The sequence below is a fragment of the Chionomys nivalis genome, chromosome 26 (genome assembly GCF_950005125.1).
Source record: "Chionomys nivalis chromosome 26, mChiNiv1.1, whole genome shotgun sequence".
In the NCBI taxonomy this organism is placed as follows: Eukaryota; Metazoa; Chordata; class Mammalia; order Rodentia; family Cricetidae; genus Chionomys; species Chionomys nivalis.
In genome coordinates, this window is record NC_080111.1 from 31,199,281 (window position 1) to 31,224,979 (window position 25,699).

The following is a 25,699-nucleotide window of genomic DNA, read 5'->3' on the forward strand; positions in this document are numbered from 1 at the left end:
TCAATGTCCATACTCCAGAGCAATGAAATAATCCACGTGCTGAAACTTGAGGACTTTGTTACCCCAACTCATGCAGCCTGGCTGTAAATTCCGAGCAAACATTTCCAAACACTGCCTACCTGGCTTGATGTCGTCTTTCAGTACTTCTGTACAAAAAGAAAAGAAAAAATTATCAGTAAGAAAGAAATCAGTTTACATTTTAAAAGCAGAGAGAAATAGAAGAGGCAGATATTTCAGCTTTTAAGATGGACAGCAAATTAGAGTCAAGCATGGCACGGTCGGTTCTGCATCAGAAATGCGAAGGAGGAAGCACCTGCAGGCTTGGGGGCAGCACCACTGCGACCGCACTAGTTCTGATTCACTGCTCTGCATTTACAGGTGAGAAACGAGGCGTTCACGTCCACACATGTCTTTCCAGTTTTCCAATAATGCTCACACCTCTCCTGAGAAATAATTTACTTTATTGTTTAATACATACAATCCATGAATTCAAAAAACTGTAGAATCAATATAAAGACAACCTGCTAGAAACTGAAGATGAACTGTAAGTCTAGTTTTAGTACATACTTTAGTGAAATAATTCAGAAAAGAGTTGTATACAGACAGACGTATTTGACCGTCATAACTTCATCCCGTGTCTGGAACTTGCATTTTGTAAGATTAATCCCACACTAGAGTTCTTTGCCTAAATTTCACCATGCTATTTCCAGTTAAGGAGCCCTTATTTATATATTCATAACTACTACACTGAAAATTATCTGTAAAGTTAGAAACACAATACAGCAGGGTGGATCTGGGAAGAGATGAGAGAGAGGAAGTGAAAATGGTCAAAATATATCGTATGAAACTCTCAAATAATAAAGCTATTACATTATTATTAAAAACATTTTGAGTTTCAGATTGTTCTTTGTCCAAGAGTAATATTCTTACTTACCAAAAATCAAAGAGAAATTAAAAGCTGTTATCGCCTGCAATTGACTAACTCAAATTTAGGCTTTGGTAACTTTCTAGATATTTACATAAAGGACTCTATTCATTTCAAAAGTATGGAACTAAACACAGGGCAACTCAAAAGAGAAAACTTTCCCTGAGACCTAACTGAGAAAACCCTAACTCCCCTTCTGTTTTTCAGAAGTTGGGATGGGCTAAGCTATAGTGCTAAGATTGTGCTAACCACCCCTCCCATCTGTTTTCTAGAAGTTAACATAAGCTCAGGTGCAGAATTACTTAGATTCTGCAGTCTTTCGGGAAAGATATTCTCTTGATGATGGGGCCAGAGAGACAGCTCAGGCACTAGCAGCCCTTGCTGCAACCGTGAGAATGAGAGGGTCTCTGTCTCTTGCCAGTCCCTGGGACTCTTTTCCTCCTGCTGGGTTTTATGTCCAACTTTGATGCGAGAATTTTTTGCTTTGCATTGTTATATTTTATTTCGTCATGTTTTGTTATTATCTGCAGGAGGTCTATTCTTTTCTGATGAGAAATTGAGGAGGAGTGGATCTGGTGGGGAGAGGAGGAAGCTAGGAACTTGAAGTAGTTGAGGGAGGGGAAATTATGATTGAGCTGTATTGTATGAGAAGGGAATCTATTTTCAATAAAAGGGGGAACACTTGCTGTTCTTAAGAGGAGCAGGGTTTGATTCCCAGCACCCACATGGTCTAGAAGCATCTGTAACTCTGGTTCCAGGGGATCCTATGTCCTTTTCTGGCCTCTGCAGGCATCTGGAATGCATATGGTGTACAGACAAACATGCAAACCAAGCACCCACACAGGTAAAATCTTTTTTTAAAAAATTATATATATATCTTGAGGTTTTGGAGCAAGAGAGAACAGTTCATGTTTTGAGTATACATAAAGCAGTTTAATAAGATTCACAGAAAATGTTCTAAGTGTAAGTAGATACACATATCATGCTAACCCCCAGAGTTTGGATTTCACTGTAAAATTTACCACAGGAATCCTTAAGTTACTTTCTGAAGGTTTTGACTTGTACTTCGCTATAGCTAATATGGATGCACTAACCTAAAATGTACTCAAAAACAGGGTACCACATATATTCCATGTATATGACTATGTAAAAGGCTTGGAAATTAACTGTATTGAGTCCTTCAGATTTTCCCCACAAGTACAACTTTGAGTTGAAATGGTTTCAATTTTACATGTGTTTGCGCTGCTCTCTACTGGCAGGACATCAGAACTGCACTTTATAGACTATTCATGGCAAGGCTGATTTTAATCCACAGTCTTTAAATCTTTTCTCTTCAGAATAATTTTTACAGGTATTTTTATTCTATTGAAAAAATGGCAAATAAATTAAAATTATTTCAGAATGAAAGGCTTGGGGTATTATATTTTTTTGTAAACTTTTATAACAAACTATAAATCTTCAAACAAAAGACTTGTAAATTAAGCTTTGGTACATACCAAAGGATAAACAATATTCAAGTATACAAATTAGATTTCTTTAAAGTACAAAAAGTATTAAATAATTTTTTTTCAAGAAACAATAGAGTCCACTTTTATCTAGATCAGAAACTAATGCATTAGCATTTATAGGGTCTCAGGTATGAGATTTCAGAGTTTCCTTCTAAGCCAAAGAATAGTCAAACACATGTGAATATTTCTCAAATTAAAGGTATCATAAGGACTCCTTTGCAAAGTTATTTGAGGCAAGAGTTTACTATCTTCTGTTGGTTGCGTGTCTGTGTGTGTATCTGTGTTTTCAGGTGTGCTATAAGCACTGAGCATCTGAATTCCAGAGTGCACTTGCAAAGGTCGGAGTAGATGTCCTCCTTCATGGCTCCCTGCCTTACTCCTTGGGGCAGGTTCTCATTGAACTTGAAGCACAACCTCGGGCTAGACTGGCTGGCCAGGGAGCTCTCTGTGAAGCGCCTGTCTCTGCCCCATTGATGGGGCTGTAGGCACACAAACACAGCCATACCCAGGTTTTTACATGAATGCATTACTTGAACTCATTCTTACTGAGCAAGCACTCTTACCCACTGTGCCATCTCTGCAGCTTTCTCATGTTCTCATTTCCAGGCTCACAAATCACATTCTGCAAAAGGAAACCTGATAATCAGTCCATAGATTTTGAGTAGTAATGATCAAAATAGTAAAATATCTTCCTGAAGAAATTTTCAAAAAATAAACTTGGAATATCAAAGTCAGGCTTTCAAGAACCACCACGAGCAAGTCTTTAAACTCTCACTTGAAAGACAACAAGCATTTATTGCCTTTTAAATACACCGTAAACAATGCAATCACTCCACACCACTCTGCGGCATTAGACATCATCACTCACTCTGGGAATGAGGGTGGCAAGGAAAAGACTGAGGTAACCTTCCAGAGCAGCAGAGCCAGGACTCACACACACGTGAGCCAATGCCCATGGCTAACACTGGTCCTTGCTGCTCGCTTACACTGAACGAGGAGCACCATGCTCAGCACTCCAGCTTGAGGGAACAGCAGCCTCAGCAGCTTCCTTCCCCTGTTGCAATGGTAGCCTGCCTTCTGGAGATAGAAAATCACCATGTTCAGGGGATCCTAGACATCTCTTCTATTATGCTGAGTCTGAATCCTAAACCTGAGGGCAAACAAGGCCACTCACTGAACTGCATCCTCTGAACCCCAACAGCCTTCATCGGCCCAGGCTACTACTGGAGGGACAAGGACAGTAAAGAAACCCTGGGAGATGATGCTGAAGGACAGCTGAGGTAGCACACACTAACATGGGCTCTATTTCATACGTTCTACAAGAAGTTTCTACACGCTTCAGAATATTAAACATTCCACTCACAAACCTACGACCATTCCAATACGAAATTCAATCCCTCCTGGAATATTTTCTGAATCCTCACAGCCGGGTTTCTCAGACACATACCAGCAAGGGGCGGCTTGTGTGAGTGAAGAAGGCAGGGCACACTGACAATCAATTTCCGATCTGGAACCGGGAGCACTTTCACGGCTCCCCATTGACATGGAACTAGATGAAAAGCTATTACTTGAAGAATCATTTTTAATTATATGCTACAGTTGCATCATTTTTTCTCTTTTAAATAGTAATTAATTCTATTAATAAATGAATTTAAAGATAGCATCAATCAGGAAAATCAATTTAAAAATTCAAACATCTTTAGAATGTCATTTTTCATATTAACTACTCTACTCTGGATAAAACACAAGTTAATCAAAATTTGCATTTATTATATAACATAGTTTTCATCTCTAGGCCATTTTTAAGATTTCAAAAGTATAAAAATGAAAAAAATCAGTGATCACTGTATTAACTGTAAAAGTCTGTATTTATACAATTTTGAAAAATCACTTGGCTTACCTTAACACTAAAGCAGATTTTTCTCAAAATTTCCTTAGTACAAGACACTCCTGAGGTTGTTTGTGTGGAGAATCCAATGGGAACACGGCTCCCCTGAGTGGGTGATCTGAAAGGAAGGAACCGAGGAACGCCGATTTTATTACTGTCCTTATGCCATGTCCAGCAAAAATGAAGTGATTAAACTTCCTGTGCAGTCCAGTAAAAATACAGTATGAGCCACGAGTGTGAGTCATATATACAATTTTAATTTCTCTAGTATTAACACTGGAAAGAAGTAAAAAAAGAATGCAAGGTAATTAACTTTAATTGCATTCAATCTAGCATGTCTGAAACAGTATTTCCACACGCGACCACTTGTAAAGGGTATCATAAGATATGACATTTTTTCCTCCACTGTGGGTCTTTCATGCCAACAGACATTTACCACTCAACAGTACCTCTCCACTTAAAGGGCAAAAGTCAAGCACTAGAGAGCTACATGGCATGGTGGCTACCACACTGGACATATGTAGTGTCCATACCACAGTGAAAAATGTAGCTATAAGGAATATTTAAAAACTCACATACCATGAGTATTTTAAATATATTGTACTGTCATCTCACATAAACAGTCTCTACTTTTTATGATCACTTGTTCCTGGAAACAAGGCCATTGTGAATTCAGTTATTAATTCACTCAAATAACATTCACTGATTACTACACATGACTAAGTAGTTAAAATAAAGCCTTCTATACTCAAGATGGCAGAGAGCCAGAGCCACAATTTAGTAGGGAAGAAAGGGGGGCAGGTGATGATAAAGAAAAGACCTGGTGTTGAGACTGGCTCTTGGCACTATAAATTCCAGGTTAGCAACTTACTATCTCCAAAATAAAATAAAACAGACTGCCAGCAAAGAAGGGAGTACAACATGGTTCAACGTCATCCTCAGCTACATAGCAAATTCAAGGCTGTATAGATTACAGGAAACCCTGTCTCAAGGGGAAACAAGCAAACAAAAAACAGGAGAACAAAAGGACCCCAAATCTTCAAATAACTCTCCAGTAATCTTGTTCTCTGCTCTCAGCCAAACACACAGAGGGAAGAGAAGGGGCACGCAAAGGCAATGGAGCTGTTGATGAATGGAGAAGACAATGGAGGTAAGACAGTCCCTGAATTCTTGCTAATTCATTAAACTACATATATCACACGTGTGCACACATACATGCATCCACGCACACACATGCATTCACTGCACACAAAATTTTAAAATAAATTAGAGCTTTGTGTAACTTTATTTTGATATCTCCTTGATTTCCCAAAACCAGCAGTTTGGGGCCCTACTTGAAAGACACAGGATAAAAACAAACATCGTGAGAACAGGAAGATTCTCCCAGGCACAAAGCATAAAAAGCTCTCATCAGAGCCTGATGAAGACACCAGTGATGTGGACGCAGTGAGGACAGTCAGTGTCTTTCCCTGAGCAGTATGTGATGTTGTGTTAACAAATGAGCTAATTTCTGAACTCACTTTTACCCAGTACCATTCTGCAATGACTTCCACAGACCACGAAGGATAAAGTTCCTCCTTCACAAAACACAGGGGCTTCTGCCTATTGGTCACCCAAGTAACAACAAGGCAGTCAGCAGCTGCCAGCTTAGGAACAGGCATGTACTTTATCTGCTGCGGTGATAAACAACTGTACCTAAAATTGAGCAGGAAACACATGACAAAATTAACTTCAAGAAAGAAATAAAAGCAGAGAAAAGAGCTGTAGGGCGCCAACCCCACTAATACACAGTTCCAGGGGCCACTTGCACATGGTAACTATGGAGTCACACTGACACGTGGTGGACCCACTGGCACTTACACAGGCCCTGATTTTTCCATTTTACTAGTTTTAAATTCCCAGGCTGTTTGTTTTTGTTTGTTAAATTACTTTCACATGACTTACATTTTGGTAATTTTCCCACAGGTAATATGCTTTTCCTCCCAGTCAGACTTACAGAAATATTGTCTGGATTCCATCATGACGTGTTTCACAGGAGCCCCTTGCAACTAGTGACCTGAATGGTGACATCTCTTGGTACAAAGAAGCACTGGTTTTGAGCCCAGTGATACAGAAGCCAGCTGCCTTCAGTGAGGGGCCGTACCCCATTGTAAGCCTCAGTCTTGCACACACTGCTGACCCCTAGATCTCCTATCACCTTGCCCGACCTCACCCTCCCATTGCAGCTTCAAGCCTGCCTACCACCCTGCTCCTGCCATCCCGTTTTCTCTCCCTCCGCATGCACTCATTTTAAAAGCCCACTGTCTTATACCTCCTGACCATTAACAGTACAAAGTCAACTTGTTTTGCCAGAAAATTACTTCTTCTACAAATATCCAAAGAAATACAAGTCTTTCCCCGGCATTCAACATACAACTGGAGATGATACATCGGTATTCAAGTGTCCCCATCATTGCTTCTAGACTCCATCAACTTCTGCAAAACCTCCCTTCTCTTTAAGCATCACCCAGTCACACTAGCCCCAAACCTTCCTCAATGAACACATTTTGTCCTCACTCTCGATATTCAGTGTGCTGAAGCTCTGAGATCCCTCTATCTCAACAAGGAAAGTCTTGACACTATCCTGGGCAACTTCAAATCACAAGCCATGTAATGTGTACACAAATGTTAATTCACCTATTCAAATAATACATGCAGTCACCCTCCAGTAACCCATTCCAATGACATAACTAGGCCTTGTCATTGTGCACACATGTGGATGTCTGCATGCGCATATACAGGCACACAAGAAGGATGGACCTAGGGCACTGTGCATGCAAAGCACACACTCCATCACTGAAGCATGACCACACGCACACACAGCCAATGCCACAATGCAGGTCAACTTCTTCATACACATAAATGAGGTGAAGAAAAACATGGGAAAAGGATTAGACCACTGAAGGGCTCAGTCTATTCTCAGGTTTGCAAACCAGTCATGGATTCTTTCATTTACCCATGGTTACCACTTCTCAGGTCCCTTGTCCAGTATTTTTTTTTTTGGCATATGAATTTATCACATACTTCAGTTAAAATAAACCACTCAGCCTCTTCAGCTACCACACTATCCCCCCTCCTTTACACACTTTATTTATCTGCTTCAACACACCATCTCTTTGCGAAAGTGTATGACAGCATCTGTGAAGTTTATCCTTCCAGCTCTGTCTTTTCACTCCTACATTCCAACATCCTGCATTATAAATTATTATTCCCTTGTTTCTGCATTGTCATCCTTTCTGATAGTTCATCATCATACTTGGATTATGCTATTTGAAAAGAAAAGGAGAGAATAAAGAGAAGAAATGAAAGAGATGGAGAGAGAAGGAAAAAGGGAGAACATATGAGGCTTTTTAGTAACATTTATTGTGTGTTTGTTTATTGGCATGCGTCTGTTTTAGGGTATATAGGGGTCAGAGAACAACTTGAGGGGATCAGTTCTTTCCTTGCATCATGTGAATTCCAGGGACTAAATTCAGGTCATCAGGCATGGCAGTGAGTGCATTTTCCCAGTGAGCTACCTTGCAGGCCCAAGTATTATTTTAGCCTGGAATGTCTCCATAGGCTCATGCGTTGAGTGTTCAGTCTGGATTGTGGTGCTGTTCTAAAGACTAGGGAGCCTGAGGGGTGCATACTGCTGGCTGAAGTAGATCCCTAGGAGGGGTGGGAATCTTTGAAGGTCACGCCCAGTGCTGGTTGGCATCTAGTGCTCTCTATTTCCTGTCCACTGTTATGTGCTCCTGCATCTGACTGGGGCCATGCCATTCCTAATGTGATGGACCGAGATTTCTAAAAGCATGACCCCAAAACCCCTTTCCTTCCTTAAGCTGCTCCTGCTGGGGATGTCAGCTTCCTCCCATCATTAACTAGGCTAGGGATGCCATGGACTTAAGTCTCCCTACGTCCTCTCCTTTGCTTCATTCCTCTGTCAACGCCAAAGACACTTCTACAACTTTACTCACTCAGACAAAAATAAGGAGTCTCCCAAGGGGCCGGCACAGGCATCCTGTTCTGATGGAAAGCAACATCGCATTAGAGGGGGTCAAGAATGCTGGCAAAGTTTTCTTAGGCAGATAAACTTAGTGAAGGAACTGAAGATAAACAGGTAACAACTCAGATGGCAAGCACCCTGGGCTCCTGCATCCACACCATCCCATTCCCAGAACACAGAGTTTCCAATTCTCATGGGGATGCTTTTCAGAGACTATTTAGTCATGGTAGAAAATGTACTAGGTCAAAACCCTGCAGTGACATGTTTTCAATAGCTGCAGATTCCTGACTGTCTTAACTAATCTGGAGTGTTTGGAGGTGAGGAAACAGTCACATACCTTCTGGTACCTCTAAACTCACAGAAATCACTGAGCAAATTCCAAATGATGCATCCTTTGCCTTACAATGCTAACTGTTCAAAGCACCTACTTCTCATACATCTTTTTAATTAGAATACAAACAGACTTTCTTATACAACTTTCACACATGCTAAGTCTTACTTGACCCTCCTTCTGGACTCTTCTCCCTCATCTTCTTGCTCCTACTCATATCCTCCACCGCAATGTTCCTTTTGGAACACCGCTAGAGTTCAACTTCCATATCATATATGTTCTATTACCTTCCCCACCCACCTTCTTTGAAGTGTCTTATGACTTTGTTTCATGTCAAAAGAAAAAAATTCTTGTTTTTTTTTTTAAGGCAGGGTCTCATAGTGTAGCCATGGCTAGCCTGGAACTTGCTCTTAGACTAGTCTCCCTCAGAGTCATAGATATCAGTCTACTTCGCCTCCCAAGTGCTGGGATTAAAACCACCACGCCTAGCCTGACAAAAGACTTTCTAAATACGACATTAAAAGCATAAGCAACATTTAAAAAGAACAAACTGCTGGGCAGTGGTGGTATAAACCTTTAATCCCAGCACTGGGAGGCAGAAGTAGAAGGATCTCTGTGAGTATGAGACCAGCCTAGTCTACAGAATGAGTTCAGGACAGCCAAGGCTACTCAGAGAAACCCTGTCTCCAAAAACAAAACAAACAAACAAACTAAAAATAAATCAAACTTCATGCTTTACTTAATGCTGAAGAAAGCAAACAAAAAAAAGGTAGAAGAAAATATTTGCTAATCATGTAAAAATACTAGATAAGAATCTAGTATCCAAATTATAGAAAGATCTGCTACAAAACAACAGTTTTAAAGATGCAACCCTAAAATATACATAGAAGCTTTTCTACAGAACATAAAAGAACTGATAAGAATGTGAAACCATCAGGTATGGTTGGTCTTTAGAGAAACACAGATCAAAACCATAAGATACCGCTTCATAGTAACATAGTTCTAATTTGAATAACAAATAACAAGTATTGGTAAAGACATGAGGAGATGCCACACACATTCTTGGTAGAGATGTAGAGTGATGAGCAACTACAGAAAATGGTTTGGTGGGGCCTCAAAGTGTTAAAGATGCACTCATCACAAGGTACAGCAAACTTGGACCGGGTAAGTGCACAGAAATGTGTTCCCAGAGCCAGTCAAACTACAGAGTTTGAAGGCACAGTCTTCACAACTAACCCCACTTTTAAAACCAACCATAATTCTCTAAAATCACCTCAGACTCAACAGTCTGCCCAAGAATTTCACAAACTTACTAATGCTCTTACAGGCAATTGTGAGGAGTTACACACATCTCAGTACAGACCAGATCTACAGTCTACAGAGGCCATCTGGGACAACAGGTGAATCGGAAAAAATTTATATATGACACTAATGTGTCCGTAGGAGTTTTATATTAATGCTAGCTATCTATGTGATATCTAATGTGTCCATAGGAGTTTTATATTAATGTTAGCTATCTATGTGATATCTAATGTGTCCAGAGGAGTTTTATATTAATGCTAGCTATCTATGTGATATGTAATGTGTCCATAGGAGCTTTATATTAGCTATCTAATCGGTATCTAATGTGTCCATAGGAGTTTTATATTAACGTTAGCTGTCTACTTGATAACTGTATTATGGTCATATGACAGCACCTCTGCTTTTTTTCTCAAATATACTTCAAATTTAAAGAGTAACTGTCTCTTATTTCATTCTCAAATGGTTCCAAAAAATATATAGACACATATAGAGATACAGATACATGTAAAAACATAGATATCTATACACTCCAGAATAGATACATGCATTCTTTGCACAATCCATACAACTTAATTAATTAAGTTAATTAATTTTAATTTTAATTAAAAAGGTAATTATCACATACCTTCTTGACAAAAATCAAAAGAAAGCTAGAGATAATTGCTGAGAGGAAGACCTTCAGTCTAAGTTTATAACAAAGCAGGAATATTAGATCTGGGAAGCTGAAGGGTGAGAAGAAGTGAAAGTATTCATCAGAAGTACAAGTTCAAGTCACAATGCAGTTAGTAAAAGTAAACACCATCCCAGTAACTAACTGCGCTTATCTTATGAGATGACATAAACTAAAATACGATAAAATACATGACCTAGATGATTCACTCCTAGCACATTACTGTAAGTTTCTGAATGTGGCAGGGAAGAAGGCAAAAGGATGGCACTCAGTGCTGCTGAGGGAACCATGAATGATTCAGGCCTCAGTCACAGCAGCAGACACTGTTCCACAGATATAGGAGTTTCAGTTGAAATATCTAGAATTAAGGAAAGTAATTCTTTGATGAAAGTATTTTCAGTAGCTTCAGATAACTGATATCATGTTTACAGTACACTAAACTAGAATGCACAAAGGTCTGCGGCTTCCAGAAAGCAACCTAACAAACACGTTGTCTCCACTTACCTGTTACTTCGTCTAATCAATTTGTTGTGCCCCAGTGAATCAATCACAATTACATCAAATGTCTTACTACCTTAAATCAAAGACATATTTTCAAAAAAACATCACCTGTATGAGTTTCAGAACTAAACACTAGGTTTGAGGAGAAGCCATAGAACCCACACTGTCATAATCAAGCTCTGAGCTAAATCCCCAGACCCTTCAGAAATAAAAACTGAACAAATAAAGCTCGCATTCACACACACGTGCACACACATACACTAATGACTAAAAATAAAATTAAGACAAAAATATTAAGGAGTGCCCAGAAAATGCTCTGCTGATCTGAGCTGGTTCTCAAACCCACACGAGGGTAGAAGAGGAGAAGAGTCCCCAGAACTGTCTTCTGACCTTCACACATGTCACAAACATACACAATGGTCATAAGAAATTAATACATTTCTAAAGAAAAGTACTGTTTTCTGAACCGAGGATGTTGGGCATGTTCAGCAAGCTGTGTACCTGAGCTGTAGCTCCAGCCCAAGGAAAGTCGTTCATTATAGACACAATGACAATGGAATACAAAACTACATGATCATCTCATTAGATATAGAAAAGACCTTGACAAAATCCAACACCATTCATGAAAAAAGGTTTGGAGAGATTAAGGATATATACCTCAACCTAAAAAGGGTAGCTTACAGCAAGTCCATAGCCAGCATCAACTTAAATGAAGAGAAACTCAAAGCAATTCCACTAAACTCAGTAAAAAGACAAGGTGGTCCAATATATCACCATTCAATATAGTACTTGAAGTTTTACCTAGAGCAGTAAGGCAACTAACAAGGGGATAAAAGTTAAAAAGGAAGAAGTCAAAATATCTTTATTTACATATGACATAATAGTACACATAACTGCCCCTAAAAATTTTCTGGGAAAATCCAAAGTAACTAGATATGAAATTAACTGATAAAATCAAGAGCCTTTCTGTATACAAATGACAAATGGACTGAGCAAGAAATCAGAGAAGCAACTCCTTCCATAATAGTCTCAAATAACATAAAGTATCTTGGGATAACTAAGCAAGTGAAAGACTTGTATGATAAAAATTTTAAGACACTGTCAGGTGGTGGTGGCTCATGTCCTTAATCCCAGTACTTGGGAGCAGAGGCAGGCAGATCTATGTGAGTTCGAGGCCAGTGTGTCTATAGAGGGAGTTCCAGGACTGGCTCCATAGTAACTGAGAAACCCTGTCTCGAAAACCCAAACCAAAACAAAACCTTTAAGATACTAAAGATTAGTTTGGATAGGGGTTTGTCAATCTTGTTGATTTTCTCCAAGTACCAGCTTTTTGTTTCATTGATTCTTTGGATTGTTTTCTGTGTTTCTATTTTGTTGATTTCAGCCCTCAGTTTGATTATTTCCAGTCTTCTACTCCACCTGGATGAGTCTGCTTTTTTTTTCCTAAGGCTTTCAGGTGTGCTATTAAGACTCTAATGTGAGCTTTCTCCGTTTACTTTATATGGGCACTTACTGCTATGAACTTTCCTCTTAGCACTGCTTTCATAGTGTCCCATAGGTTTGGGTATGTTGTGTCTTTATTTTTGTTGAATTCAAGGAAGACTTTAATTTCTATTTTTATTTCTTCCTTGACCCAGGGTGGTTCAGTAGTTGACTGTTCAGTTTCTACGAGTTTGTAGGCTTTCTGGCGGTAGAATTGTTGTTGAATTCTAACTTTATTCCACGGTAATCCAATAGTACACAGGTGGTTACTACATTTTTTTGTATCTGTGGATGTTTGCTTTGTTACCAATTATGTGATCAATTTTTGATAAGGTTCCATGAAATGCTGAGGAGAAGGTATATTCTTTTCTATTTGGTGGAATGTTCTATAAATGTCTATTAAGTCCATTTGGTTCATTAGATCTGTTAGTTCTCTTATTTCTCTGTTAAGTTTCTGTCTGGTTGACCTGTCCCTTGGTGAGAGAGGAGTGTTAAAATCTCCTACTATTAGAGTGTGGGGTTTGATGTATGCTTTGAGTTCTAGTAATGTTTCTTTGACATATGTGGGTGCTTTTATAACAGGAGCGTAGATGTTCAGGATTGAGAATTCCTCCTGATGAATTGTTCCTGTTATGAATATAAAGTGTCCTTCTCCATCTCTTCTGATTGATTTTAGTTTGAAATCAATTTTGTTAGATATTAGTATAGCCACATCCACTTTTGCTTATGTTCATTTGATTGAAAAACCTTTTCCCAACCCTTTACTCTGAGGTACTGTCTGTCTTTGAGGTTGAGGTGTGTTTCTTGTAAACAGCAGAATGTTGAATCCTGTTTGTTTCGTATCCATTATGTGCCTTTTTATAGGTGAATTGAGTCCATAGTATTAAGTGATATTAATGACCAGTGGTTGTTAACTCCAGTTAATTTTTTTGGTGGTAGTGTTTGTGTGTTTCCCTTCTTTGAGTTGAGCTGGTGGAGAGTTGTCAGATGCCTGTGTTATTATGAGTGTTGTTGGCTTCCTTGGTTTGTGGTTTTCCTTCTAGTACTTTCTGTAAGGCTGGGTTTGTGGCTACATATTGTTTAAATCTGTTTTTCTCCTGGAATATCTTGTTTTCTCCATCGATGGTGAATGCAATCTTTGCTGGGAATAGTAGTCTGGGCTTATATCCATGGTCACTTAGTGTCTGCCAGCACATCTATTCAAGACCTTCTGGCTTTCATGGTTTCCATTGAGAAATGAGGTGTAATTCATGTACCTACGGACACCTGATTTTTATTTTTGGATTTTTCGAGACTGGGATTAAAGGCGTGCGTCACCACCGCCTGGCCGGACACCTGATCTTTGATGAAGAAACCAGAAATATATGGGGGGAAAGACAGGATCTTCATCAAATAGTGGGGTTAAACTGGATGATTTTATGTAGAGAATTCCTAATAGATCCATACTTATCACCCTGCACAAAACTCAACTCCAAAAAGATCAAAGAGCTCAGTCAAGTAGAACATGAGACTCTTACTCTCAGGGATGTGGGTTTATGCCCCACACTGGGCCACAGGTTTAGTCAAGGGTAAGTGAGTTCATGAGAGCCCAAAATAAAAGAATATCAAATATTTATTGGAGAAGACTCATGAATAACAATAAGGTGAAGAGTCACCACTGTCCTCTGCCCTGGAAGCAATGGAAGCTGCAACCAGATCTCCAACCACCATACAAGAGAGTAAGAGACCGTTCCTCTCCCTTATAAGAGATGATGTTGGCACACAGAAGCCATCCTAATGCTGAGACTCCCCACCCAAAAAACAAAAAAATTAGTGGAGAGGAATTCCAACACAGACCTCAACCTAAAAACAGATATCTTGAACCTAACAGAAGAAAAAGTAGGAAACAGCCCTGAAATCAAAGGCATGGGAAAAGACTTTCTGAGCAGAACACTATTAACACAAACACTAAGATCAACAATTAATAAATGGGATCTCGTGAAACTGAAAAGCTTCTGCATGGCAAAAGATCCCATCATTCACACAAAGCAGCAGCTTACAGAATGATAAAATATTTTTTTCCAACTACACCTCTAATAGAGGGATAATATCCAAAATTATATAAAAACTCAAACAAAATATAAAGAACTCAAAAGACTATATATCAAGAAAACAAATGACTCAATTAAAAAAATGAGGTATAGCTCTAAACAGAGAATTCTCAATAGGGGAATCTTAAATGGCTGAGAAACACTTAAATGTTCAACATTCTCAGTCATTAGTGAAATGCAAACCAAGTCTACTTTGAGAGTTCATTTTACACCTGTCAGAATCCCTAGGATCAATAACACGAGTGACAGCTCCTGCTGGCAAGGACGTAGAATAAAGGGGACACTCATCCACTGCTGATGGGAGTGCAGACTCATACAGCCACTATGGAAATGAGTGTGGGGATTCCTCAGAAAGAAGGAAACTGATCTACCTCACGATCCAGCTATATCACCCTTGGGCATTTACCCAAAGGACACTACATCCTACCACAAAAACACTTGCTCAACCATGTTCATTACTGCTCTATTAATAACACCCAGAAATTGGAAAACATATTCAAGACATGAATGGATAATAAAAATTGGTACCTTCACAGAAATGAATATTTCTCAGACATTAAAAAAGAATTAAATACACAGTAAATAAATGGATAGAACTAGGGGGAAAATTCACCCTGAGTGAGGTACGCAGACCCAGAAAGCCAAATGTGGCATGTATTAGCTTACATGTGGATATACAGAATCCCAGAGGTTAAGCATAGAGTAACAGACTAGGGAGGAGAGAAGCATCTCATCAGGGAAGAGGAAATAGAATAGAAAGTTACAGGCTGGTGAGGGGAGGTGCAAGGAGAGAAAAGAGGGGGACGAGGGAGTGTACATAGGGAGAAACAGCTAAAACTGAGGCCACTGAAGTAGTGAGCAGTGGCATGGGTAATAATACAGTAGATGCTTCCTGAAATAAATACATATGTGAAGGCAATCTAACTGAAAAATCAAAAAATCTAACAGGGTGATGAGACTGTGTGTGTGAGATTTCTCCTTCCGCCTTGCATTCCTCTCTTTAGGTTGGGATTAAAGATGTGCTCCACTGAGATTAAAGGCATGCAGTGCCAGGTTTCTATGGCAAACAGTGTGGCTGCTGAGATTAAAGGTGTGTGCCATCACTTACTCTCTGATCTTCAGCTAAGCTTTCTTTATTAAAATACAAATGAAATATCACTCAGGAAACATTCTTAAGGAGGGGACACAAAGATTATAAAAGCCAGAGGATCATGGTGTCTACTGTGAAATTGTATCTCCTAGGAATGTCAGAAGCTACACCCATAAAATCTCATTAACATGACTGTTTAAATATGAGCTGGAGAAGGACAACAGGCAATGCTATAGGGGACAAGGGGCCAACCAGCCCTACACAAAGAACTATAGGGAACTCACAAATGCTGGGAGTGGAGAAACAGTTTTAGTCTTACTGAGGGAAGAGTACACCAATTGCTTATCCAATACCAAACGGTGAGCCCTGAAAACATACATACAAATAACATAATACTAAGTTAAAGTATGTGTGTGTTATAGTTTCTTAGGTAGTTAACAGTATGATTCCTTATGATTTTTTCACATATCCATACTACTATTTTGTTCTCCTTTCTCCCTTTGTATTTATCTCCCTTGAACCTAATTATAACCCTGAAAGCATACAGACAAGTAATATACAGATTGAGCAGGTTACATACATATATGCATGTAACAAAATTAATGAAAAATCCATCAATTTGAAAGGGAACAAGGAGGCATATATGAGAGGGTTTGAAGAAAAAAATATAAAAGAAGAAATGATGTTTAATTGTTGCAAAATTTTTGTTTAACTATGCAAAGATGTGTTGTATTTGTTTAATTATATGTAAAATTGTATTGCTGTTTTACCTTGTCTGCCTAAGGCACCTGATTAGTCTAACAAAAAGCTAAATGGCCAATAGCAAAGAAGAGGTATAGGCAGGACTTGTAGGCAGGGAGACTAAGTAGGAGGAGGAATTTAGGCTTAGAAAGGAAGAAAGAAAAAGAGATACCAGGGAGAAACCAGTGGCCAGTCAGACACACACGGAGGAAGCAGGAAAGCAGGACATACAGAATGAAAGAAAGGTGAAAAGCCCCAAGGAAAAATGTAGATGAATAGAAACAGATTAAATTAAGTTAAAAAAGCTAGTGGGATGAGCTAAGACTAAGCACTTATAATTAATAATAAGCATTCATAGTAAATTATTTGGGAGTTGCTTGGTGGCCCAAGGAAAATTCCAACTACACATAATACAATACATAAAATAAGTAGTTGTTTTTAAAGCATTAACATAAAAGATAAAAAGGGACACAGTCAAGATTGTTAAATAGACAACCTTGTCTCAGAAAATAAAAACAAAGATAAGAAGACATGTAACTTATCCCTGTTACCTACTCTGAAGAATTTGTCACAGATACTGCCATAGGATAACCACATGGACAAAAGGTGGCCTGCCAATAATTAAAAGCTTTTAAATACTATATTACAGTTGCTTATAACTTAAAATGTCATTATAAAATATCTAGCAAATTAAATTCAACTTGATTACATTATCACTTCTTCCTACTACATTCCTTAGGATAAATTATAATTTATTAACAGCATGTATCACTAAGCTAAAATCCTGATACAATTATCTCACTTGATCCTGAGTGGCCTTCAGAAGTAGGCATTGAAAACAAGCTTGATAGGTTTTTGTGTGTCTATGACTACCAGCCTGGTGACTGTAGACTTCAAATTTTTAAACTTTTTACAAAAAAAATGTTTAAAGAAGTTCTTTGGTAAGGAATGATTTTAGAAGGACTAGTATGTGAAAACTTGCTTTATTTAAGCACTGTAGAACATTAATCCTTTCTCACTTCAGTCTTCTATAAAAAGAATCCAGGAGTAGTTAATGCATAAGCAATAGCTATTATAATAGTCTTACTAATTGACCTTATAATGACAAAATATGGGAGATCTTGGCCAAACAGAGATAATACTTCCAATTCAAATGTCTTAGCTAAAGTGATTTTGTATTTCTTCTGTAGACTCTTCTCAAACTCACAGAGATCCTCCTGCCTCTGCCTTCTGAGTGCTGGGATTAAAGGAGTGCACCACCACCACCCCCCAAATTTTATATTTCTTAAGGCATCTTGAAACTAAGGTGAGTGTAAGTCCACAGCGGTTGAAAAGAATTTTAATTATGATAAATCTGCATAGGAATAGTTTTTGTTAGTATTTTTTTAAAAAGATCTTTATTGTTTATATTTTATGTGTGAAGTGTTTTGCCTACATGTATGCCTGTATACCACATGTGTGTCTGATGCCCACCGAGGCCAGAAGAGGGCATCAGACCTCCTGAAATTAGAGCTATAGTTGTGGGTCCTGGAGATTTGACCCAGTTGTTCGGAAGAGCAGGCAGTGCTCTTAACCACTGAGCCATCTCTCCAGCCCCAGAGATATTTTTAAAAAAACAAAACAACAATAACAAACTCTACGGAAAACAACTGGGCACTGCTGCAAAAGGACTTGATTGTCTCAAACATAGATGAGTTAACCCATCTCCCCGTAGGAAACTATGTACTTTTGCACAATGTTTGTACTTAACATTTCTTTTTCTTAAAAGAATGATGTTAAAAGTTAAAAAGTAACATAAAATGTAAGAAGTGAAAAAAATTAAAGGCTAGGAAGGACCTGGGAATTAATATTCACAACTAAAATATTTTCATTTTGATAGATAAGTTCTCAAACACAAGTGTGTTCTGAATTCCTGAGCACATTAAGTATGATATTTGTTTTTTCAAGTACCAGTTCTTTAACCCTTTACTTGTCATAAAATGCATTTATTTTTAAAAACCAGGAGGTAGGTATGGTGATGCAGACCTAGAATCCTAGCATCCAGGAAACTAAGGCAAAGTCGAGCACAATTGAGATATCAGGGCCATCCTGGGTTGCATAGCAAGTTCAATGCCAGCCTGGGCTACTTAACAAGACTGTCTCAAAAATAAACAACAGAGCAAAGTCAGCATTTTAAAACTGAACTTACATTCCAAGTTCAAACTCTTCTGAGATGACAGAAAAATTGTCTTTTTCTGAAACAAACATAAAACTACTTACAGTTCAGAAGTGGCTGCATACAAGAAATGTCAGACAAGAGAAAGCTGCTGTTCGGTGGTAGCAGGTACTTCTGACCCATTAAATTAATCATTCTGGAAAAGCTAGAGTTGTTTTCAATGACCTGTGATGATAAATCCAGCTCTATAACAGACATATCATCTTCTGTCAACGAGAGCGTCTGTGTGTCTTCGAGGGAAGGCAAGCGCTTTGCCATCTCACATAATTCTGACAAGTTGCAAGCATAGAGTGGTAAAGGGGTGTGGCCACTATTTCCATGCTGGGTTTCAACAACGGGGCTGAGAACACCGCTTTTGAGACCTTCTTGGATTAACTGCGAGGATCCACCCCAAACCAGCTCTCTGATCTGTGAAAAACAATTGTTTAAAGTACATTAAAATAATGCTGGTTTAAAATTATTTTCCAGGGCCTGTAAAGATAGCTCAGCAATTAAGAGCACTCGCTGTTCTTAAAGAGAATCTGGGTTCAGTTCCCAACTCCCACACAGTCGCTCACAATCAGCTGTCAATCCAGTTCCAGGAGCTCTGTCACCCTCTTCTGGCCTCAGAGGGCACCCAGGCAACACATGATACACAGACATGCATGCAGGCAAAACATCCACATACATAAAGTAAAATTAGATTACAATTAAAATATATTTCCAAATAATTAAATTTGTGCTGTGCTTTGAGTATCTTATTTCATTTATTAAAATCTATTCTTATTAAACTCAGAGTTATTTTAGAGTATAATGAGACTATAAGAGTGTTAAGAGACTACTTGTGAACTCTATGGAATTAAACACACCTCATGAGCCCCCTATGACGTAATGTGACAATATATGTCTACAAAATGCTGAAGCTTCAAGCCAAAACTAACTTTTCCTTTCTTAGGTTGTTTCTCTTAGATACCTGGCTGTGGTGATGAGAAAAATAACCACTGCTTATGCTCACATAGGCTCTGCACAGACAAACCTCACAACGTTCATGTAGGACATGAGGACAAAGGGCATCTGTCAACATAAAGCGCATGTTTTTCCTTGTGGCAGGAACCAGAGTCCTTTGTCCTGGCCCAGACATTCCACATCTTCTGCAGCATCTATGAAACTTCATGGTAGGCTAACTTGTACACTTCCTAAATCTCGGTCTTCACCATCCTCACAGAGTGTTGGGTAATCACATCTTCAGTACAGGAGAAATACTGACCTTAGACACTGCTCTAAACCCATCTTTGAAAACCCAACAGAAAGGTTAAAACAAGTAACACAAATTCTTCAGACAGTGAAGTTCTCAATGTTACACCTAGGAACACCATATCTAACAGTTACAGAACATAATCTTCAAACCCACATTATAATCTCAAAGATAATGTATATGCTGGGCAATGAAACAAAGCTCTACAAACTTAAAAGAACCAGAATTTATTTTTCTACCCAAAGGATTTAAGTTAGAAATCAAGAACAAATTGATACTAAAAATAAACCAAATGCAAATGAAATAGTTCTCTTCTAAATAATTCAAGCAGGTCAAAGATGAAATCAAGAGAGATTAGAAAATGTTTTTCTCACAATGGAAGTGAAAATATAAAATATCAAGATACCTAGGCTCACAATGTAATCCCATTTCATACCCGTTAGGATGATATAGATATAAATAATTTACATTGGTATAGATTTTAAGGTCAATTTTGTTATATGTATATGTATTTCTGATCTTGATTAAGGTATTGTGATTGTGTAGTTCATTTAAAAATGTAATGTATAATTAAAAAATATAGGTTGCTAATGGATAATCATCAATAATAGTCAACCTTGTAGTCATGTTAGATTTTCTAGATATATAGAGATATATTTCAATTAGATAGGCATTCTTCATATCTTTCAAAGACTAAAGAACATGGCATTTAATGTTTTAATAACTTAGGGCTTTTCATGACAATGAGACACGTCTGCTCCTGGCAGCACCAATCTACTTCAAGAGGAAGATGGGCACCGAAGAGGCTCCTTAAGGAGTTTGATAGCCATTTGGGCAAGAAACTGCTCTTGCCTGGACTGTTGCATAAACTGGACACAGAGAACCCGCAGAAAGAGGACTGCTGAACTTGCCTAAAGGTGAGATGGTCTTTCGGGGTTCCTGACTCATGAAAGAGTCTACGAGACATTCTGCAGGATACAGCAAAAAGTGACTGAACTGTCTTTGAATTTTCGTGCTTGATGAAAATGTCTGCTGGATACTATGGGCCTGAAGGCTGAAGATGGATGCCCCAATGGAACAAAAGAACTTTGGGTGACTGTCCAGGCAGGGAGATGTCTCTGTCATTTCTAGAATTTTGGATTTCTTGTTTCTTTAGGTAATCTTATATCCTTCTGGAGTCTTTGATGGAGTTGAAGAATAAATAGATAGTTATACTTTTCCTTAGTTATGATAAAAGATAAAATAGATATAAATATTGTAACTGTAATTCTTGCTTGATAACTGTTTTGCTATATGTAATTTTACTATGTTAAAATGAAAGCCTTCTTTTTCGTTTAAACAGAAAAAGGGGAAATAATGTGGGAGTGATTTTTTTCTAATCTGTTGCTTTCATTGGTTAATTAATAAAAAAACTGCCTAGGCCCATTTGATAGGCCAACCCTTAGGTGGGTGGAGTAGACAGAACAGAATGCTGGGAGAAAGAAGCCGAGTCAGGAGTTGCCACAATTCTCCCACTCCAGATTGACGCAGGTTAAGATCTTTCCTGGTAAGCCAGCTCGTGGTACTACACAGAATATTAAAAATGGGTTAGATCACTATGTAAGAGCTAGCCAATAAGAGGCTGGAACTAATGGGCTAGGCAGTGTTCAAAAGAATACAGTTTCCGTGTAATTATTTTGGGGCATAAGCCATGCGGGCGGCCGGGTGCCAGGGATGCAGCCCTGCTGCTCTTATTACAACACAAAACAGAATGTTTTGATGAAAAAGTAGAAAACCTGGAATGCACTGTTGGTGGAAATACAAAAATTGTGCAGTGGCTAAGAAAAACAGGATGGCAGTTTCTGGGGGAAAAACAATTCAATGTATAATCTAACTACTCCATGACTTCTACAGTAGTGATATGATAATATTTACCAAATGTTCAAACCAAGATAATTAAGGGGAAGGAGAACAAAAAAAAATGCTTGTTTTCTCTCATGCAGAATGTAGACTTGATGATCTGTGCATATATATCATTATTTAAGCCTGTGTGTACATATGAATCATGAAGGAAGAAGGGACTACATGGAGGGAGGAAGGGTTAAAAAGAGGGAGAAAAGTGATGATGGGGTGGAATATGAGCAAAGTACAATGATATATATATAAATGCCATGATGAACCTCATCACATTCTAGGCTAACTAAAACAATTAAGTAAAAAAAAAAAATCAGCAATTCATCATAATACGAGACATCAAACTATGATCGTGGAGCTGGCCCTCTGGAGCCTCCCTCCACGCAGCAGTCATTATCTAGAGCTGGAGGATACTTATTCTCATGTTGAACCTGTGAGAAGGTTTCTTGCTGTTTTCAGAGGTTTAGAAGGTATTTCCCTCTAATAATTGTCAGCATTCTTTTCATAATTCTCCGTGTTATGTATTTCATTTTTACATCATTTCCAATATTGAAAATACAAATTGTACAGACTTTTTAAAGGTTCTAATTCATTTTATTGCATTTTTGGCAAATTGGACCCTGCAAAAGTATATTATCAAACTGATTCCATACACAAGACAGCCTCATTCTACCCTCCCCATCCTTCCACCCATCACTGGTCCCCTGTCTGTCCTCCTGTTTTCATGTCATATATATAGTCAAGTAACAGCCTATGTTCATTGTTTATTGTTGAACCTGAATTCGACACATGAGAGAAACCAAGCAAGAGTAAAAACACTGCGACATTCTCAAAAAACCTAATCAATAACACAAGATTAATTCATCAACTACCTAAACTAATAGAAGCATATTTAGTGTTATAAAAATCGGCTTAAATTGTTCATTACTGAGAAAAATAAACCACTTAAATTCGAATTCTGACCAAGACAATTGCTTTATTTCTAAAATATATTTTGTTCATTTTTATGCTACTTCATACTAATTTTCCATATATATACATATATATATGTATGTATATATCGTTTGTTTGCTTTTGTTTTCTGAGACAGAGTTTTCTCTGTGTCACAGTCCTAGCTATCCTGGAACTAGCTCTTGTCAACCAGGTTGGCCTCGAACTCACAGAGATCCATCTGCCTCTGCCCCCCGAGTGCTGGGATTAAAGGTGTGCATCACCACTTCCCAGCCTATCAATAAATATTTTCTACCTACCTTTGTATGATGTTCCATGGCATCCAATTCACCTTGATTGAAAGCCAGACTTCTTTTATGCTTCTAAAGAGAAAGTGACAAGGAAAAAATAATGTTGCAGTCTACCACAAAGCGGACATTTTGTAACCTGTTAGATTTTATTTTTTGTACTACATTTTTAAATATTGCATCTATTTTTTTAAATGTAAGAAGTTCCACTGAGATCAAAATCAGTGCAAAGAGTACAAGTACCCATGGGATACGAAGGAGCTGTGATTCTTCTCAGTAAATATGCATAAGGTTTTTTATTTCTGAACATGAACCACCTATAGGCTATCAAAGAAAACCTGAGGCTGAAGTGAAGGACCAGTGGTCAAGAGCACTGGTTGCTCTTACAAAAGATCCAGGATTGTTTCCCAGCACCCACATGGTGGCTCAAAACCATCTATATATCCAGTTGCAGTGAATCTGATGCCTTCTCCTGGTCTCAGCAGATATACACATGGTGTACAGAAATATTTACAGACAAAACACTCGAACACATTAAATCAATAATTTTGAAAAAAACTCAACGGCAGGTATGGCACCTTAGGTCTGCAATACTCCACTCTCACTGAACGGGTCTTCCAGATAGAAAGTTAACATAGAAATAAAGAAAGTAACAGATGTTATGACCCAAATGAACTTAACAGACATCTATAGAACATTCTACCGAAACAAAAAAAAAATATACGTTCATCTCAGTACTTCATGGAAACTTCTCTAAAACTGACCACAAATTCGGTCATAAATCTCAACAGACAGACACACACACACACAAATAAATTGGAATAAATCCCTGTATATTATCAGATCACCAGGGCTTAAACAAAATCAGAAACGAAAAGAGGGACATAACAGAAACTGAGAAAATTTAGAGAATCAAAAACACATAATCCACAAAATTGGAAAATTTAAAGGAAATGGACAGCTTTCTAAATAAGTACCACATGCCAAAACTAAATAAAGAACAGACAAACAATTTAAATAGACCTATAACCCCTAAGGAAATAGAAGTAGTCATTAAAAGTCTTCCAACCGAAAATAGCACAGGACCAGATGGCTTCTTCATAGAATTCTGCCAAAATTTCAAAGAAGAGCTAATACCAATACTCCTCAAATTGTTCCACAAAATAGGAACAGAAGGGACATAGACAAAGTACTTTGTTGAGGCTACAGTTACCCTGATACCAAACCATACAAAGACTCAACAGTGAAAGAGAACTACAGACCAATCTCCCTCATGAAGATTGATGTAAAAATACTCAATAAAATACTGGCAAACTGAATCCAAGAATACATCAAAAAAATCATGGAGGTCTTGCTTAGCACCAGTCACTAAATCCTCATTCTGGCCACTTTGCTGACATTCTTTGTGAACAGCTGAATTTATGTAAGGTTTGGTGACATTAAATAGCTCAGGTCGGAAAGCATAGTTTTGGGTGATCATTTCAATGGCTGGCATAACAATAGAGTCAGGAGCTCCAGAAGGAGATGTGGCATCCATCTGAAGAGAATCCAGGTTGACAGAAGAAGTGGGCTTGTTTTTACTGCAGGAAGGCTCTTGATGCTGCTGAATTTGATAGTTGACCTTGTAAATGAAAGAAAGATGATCCAGTAGCCACCCAGGTGGCAAATGGTGCAGCACAGACATTCTCCTAAAAAAAACCAGAATGGATTAGGTCTGGGAGCGAAGTTCAGTGTGGGACTGCTGGGTTTGATAGCCAGTGCTATAACAACAAAAACAAAGAAAAACTTTTAAAATCAGGTTCCTTTCTTTCGTTGCCTTCCATGGTCCTGTTTTGGTCCTTGAATTGAGGCACTAGTTCACATCATCCAAGTATTCAAGACATTAAATCCTTAAAAGATGAGTGTCCCATCGAGTCAAAGAATGGTAATTACCTCTAAAAGACTGCTCCAGCTAAACAAAGGGCAATATGAACAGTACATCCAAAGGGCACACTAGTCTGCTAAGACAGAACTTCACAACTAAGTCTAAAGCAAACTAACTAGCTTATTAGGTCAGAACTTCAGGAGTAAAGGTGGATAACTACAATCTGTTTGAGCCACACTCCAGTGACTAGGTTCATCAGAACTACTTTATCTTCATTTAAAATATGTTTTACATTTCTGGATATAGCTTATTTAATGATAATGTAGTGGAAACTTTAAGAGGGTACTGAAGAAGAAATAAGTGAATGGCACAGCTGATAATAATAGAGTTTACAACTAATTTTTTAAAGAAATTGACCGTGAACTAGTTTGAGCTTGTCAGTTTTTAAAGACGGGGTCTTACATGGCGTGTAGAACAGGCTGGCCTTGTTTTCAAGAGACGCACAGGGATCTGCCCGTCTCTGCCTCCGGCGTGAACCACTTGAGGTTAAGTTACTTGATTTCACTGAGCTTCAAAAGTTATCTTTGTGTTTGGCTGGGTTCTTTTGAGTTGGTGTCTTACTATGTTGCTCTGGCTGTCCCAGAACTCACTATGTAAACCAGGCTGGCCCGGAAATCAGAGATTCCCCCTGCCTCTGCCT

The 25,699-nt window shown here is 38.4% G+C and overlaps 1 pseudogene; it reads right to left on the reverse strand.

The window, feature by feature from the left end:
• On the reverse strand, positions 1-24,819 carry LOC130866824 (N(6)-adenine-specific methyltransferase METTL4-like; annotated as a pseudogene).
• Between the last annotated feature and the right edge of the window lie 880 nt (positions 24,820-25,699).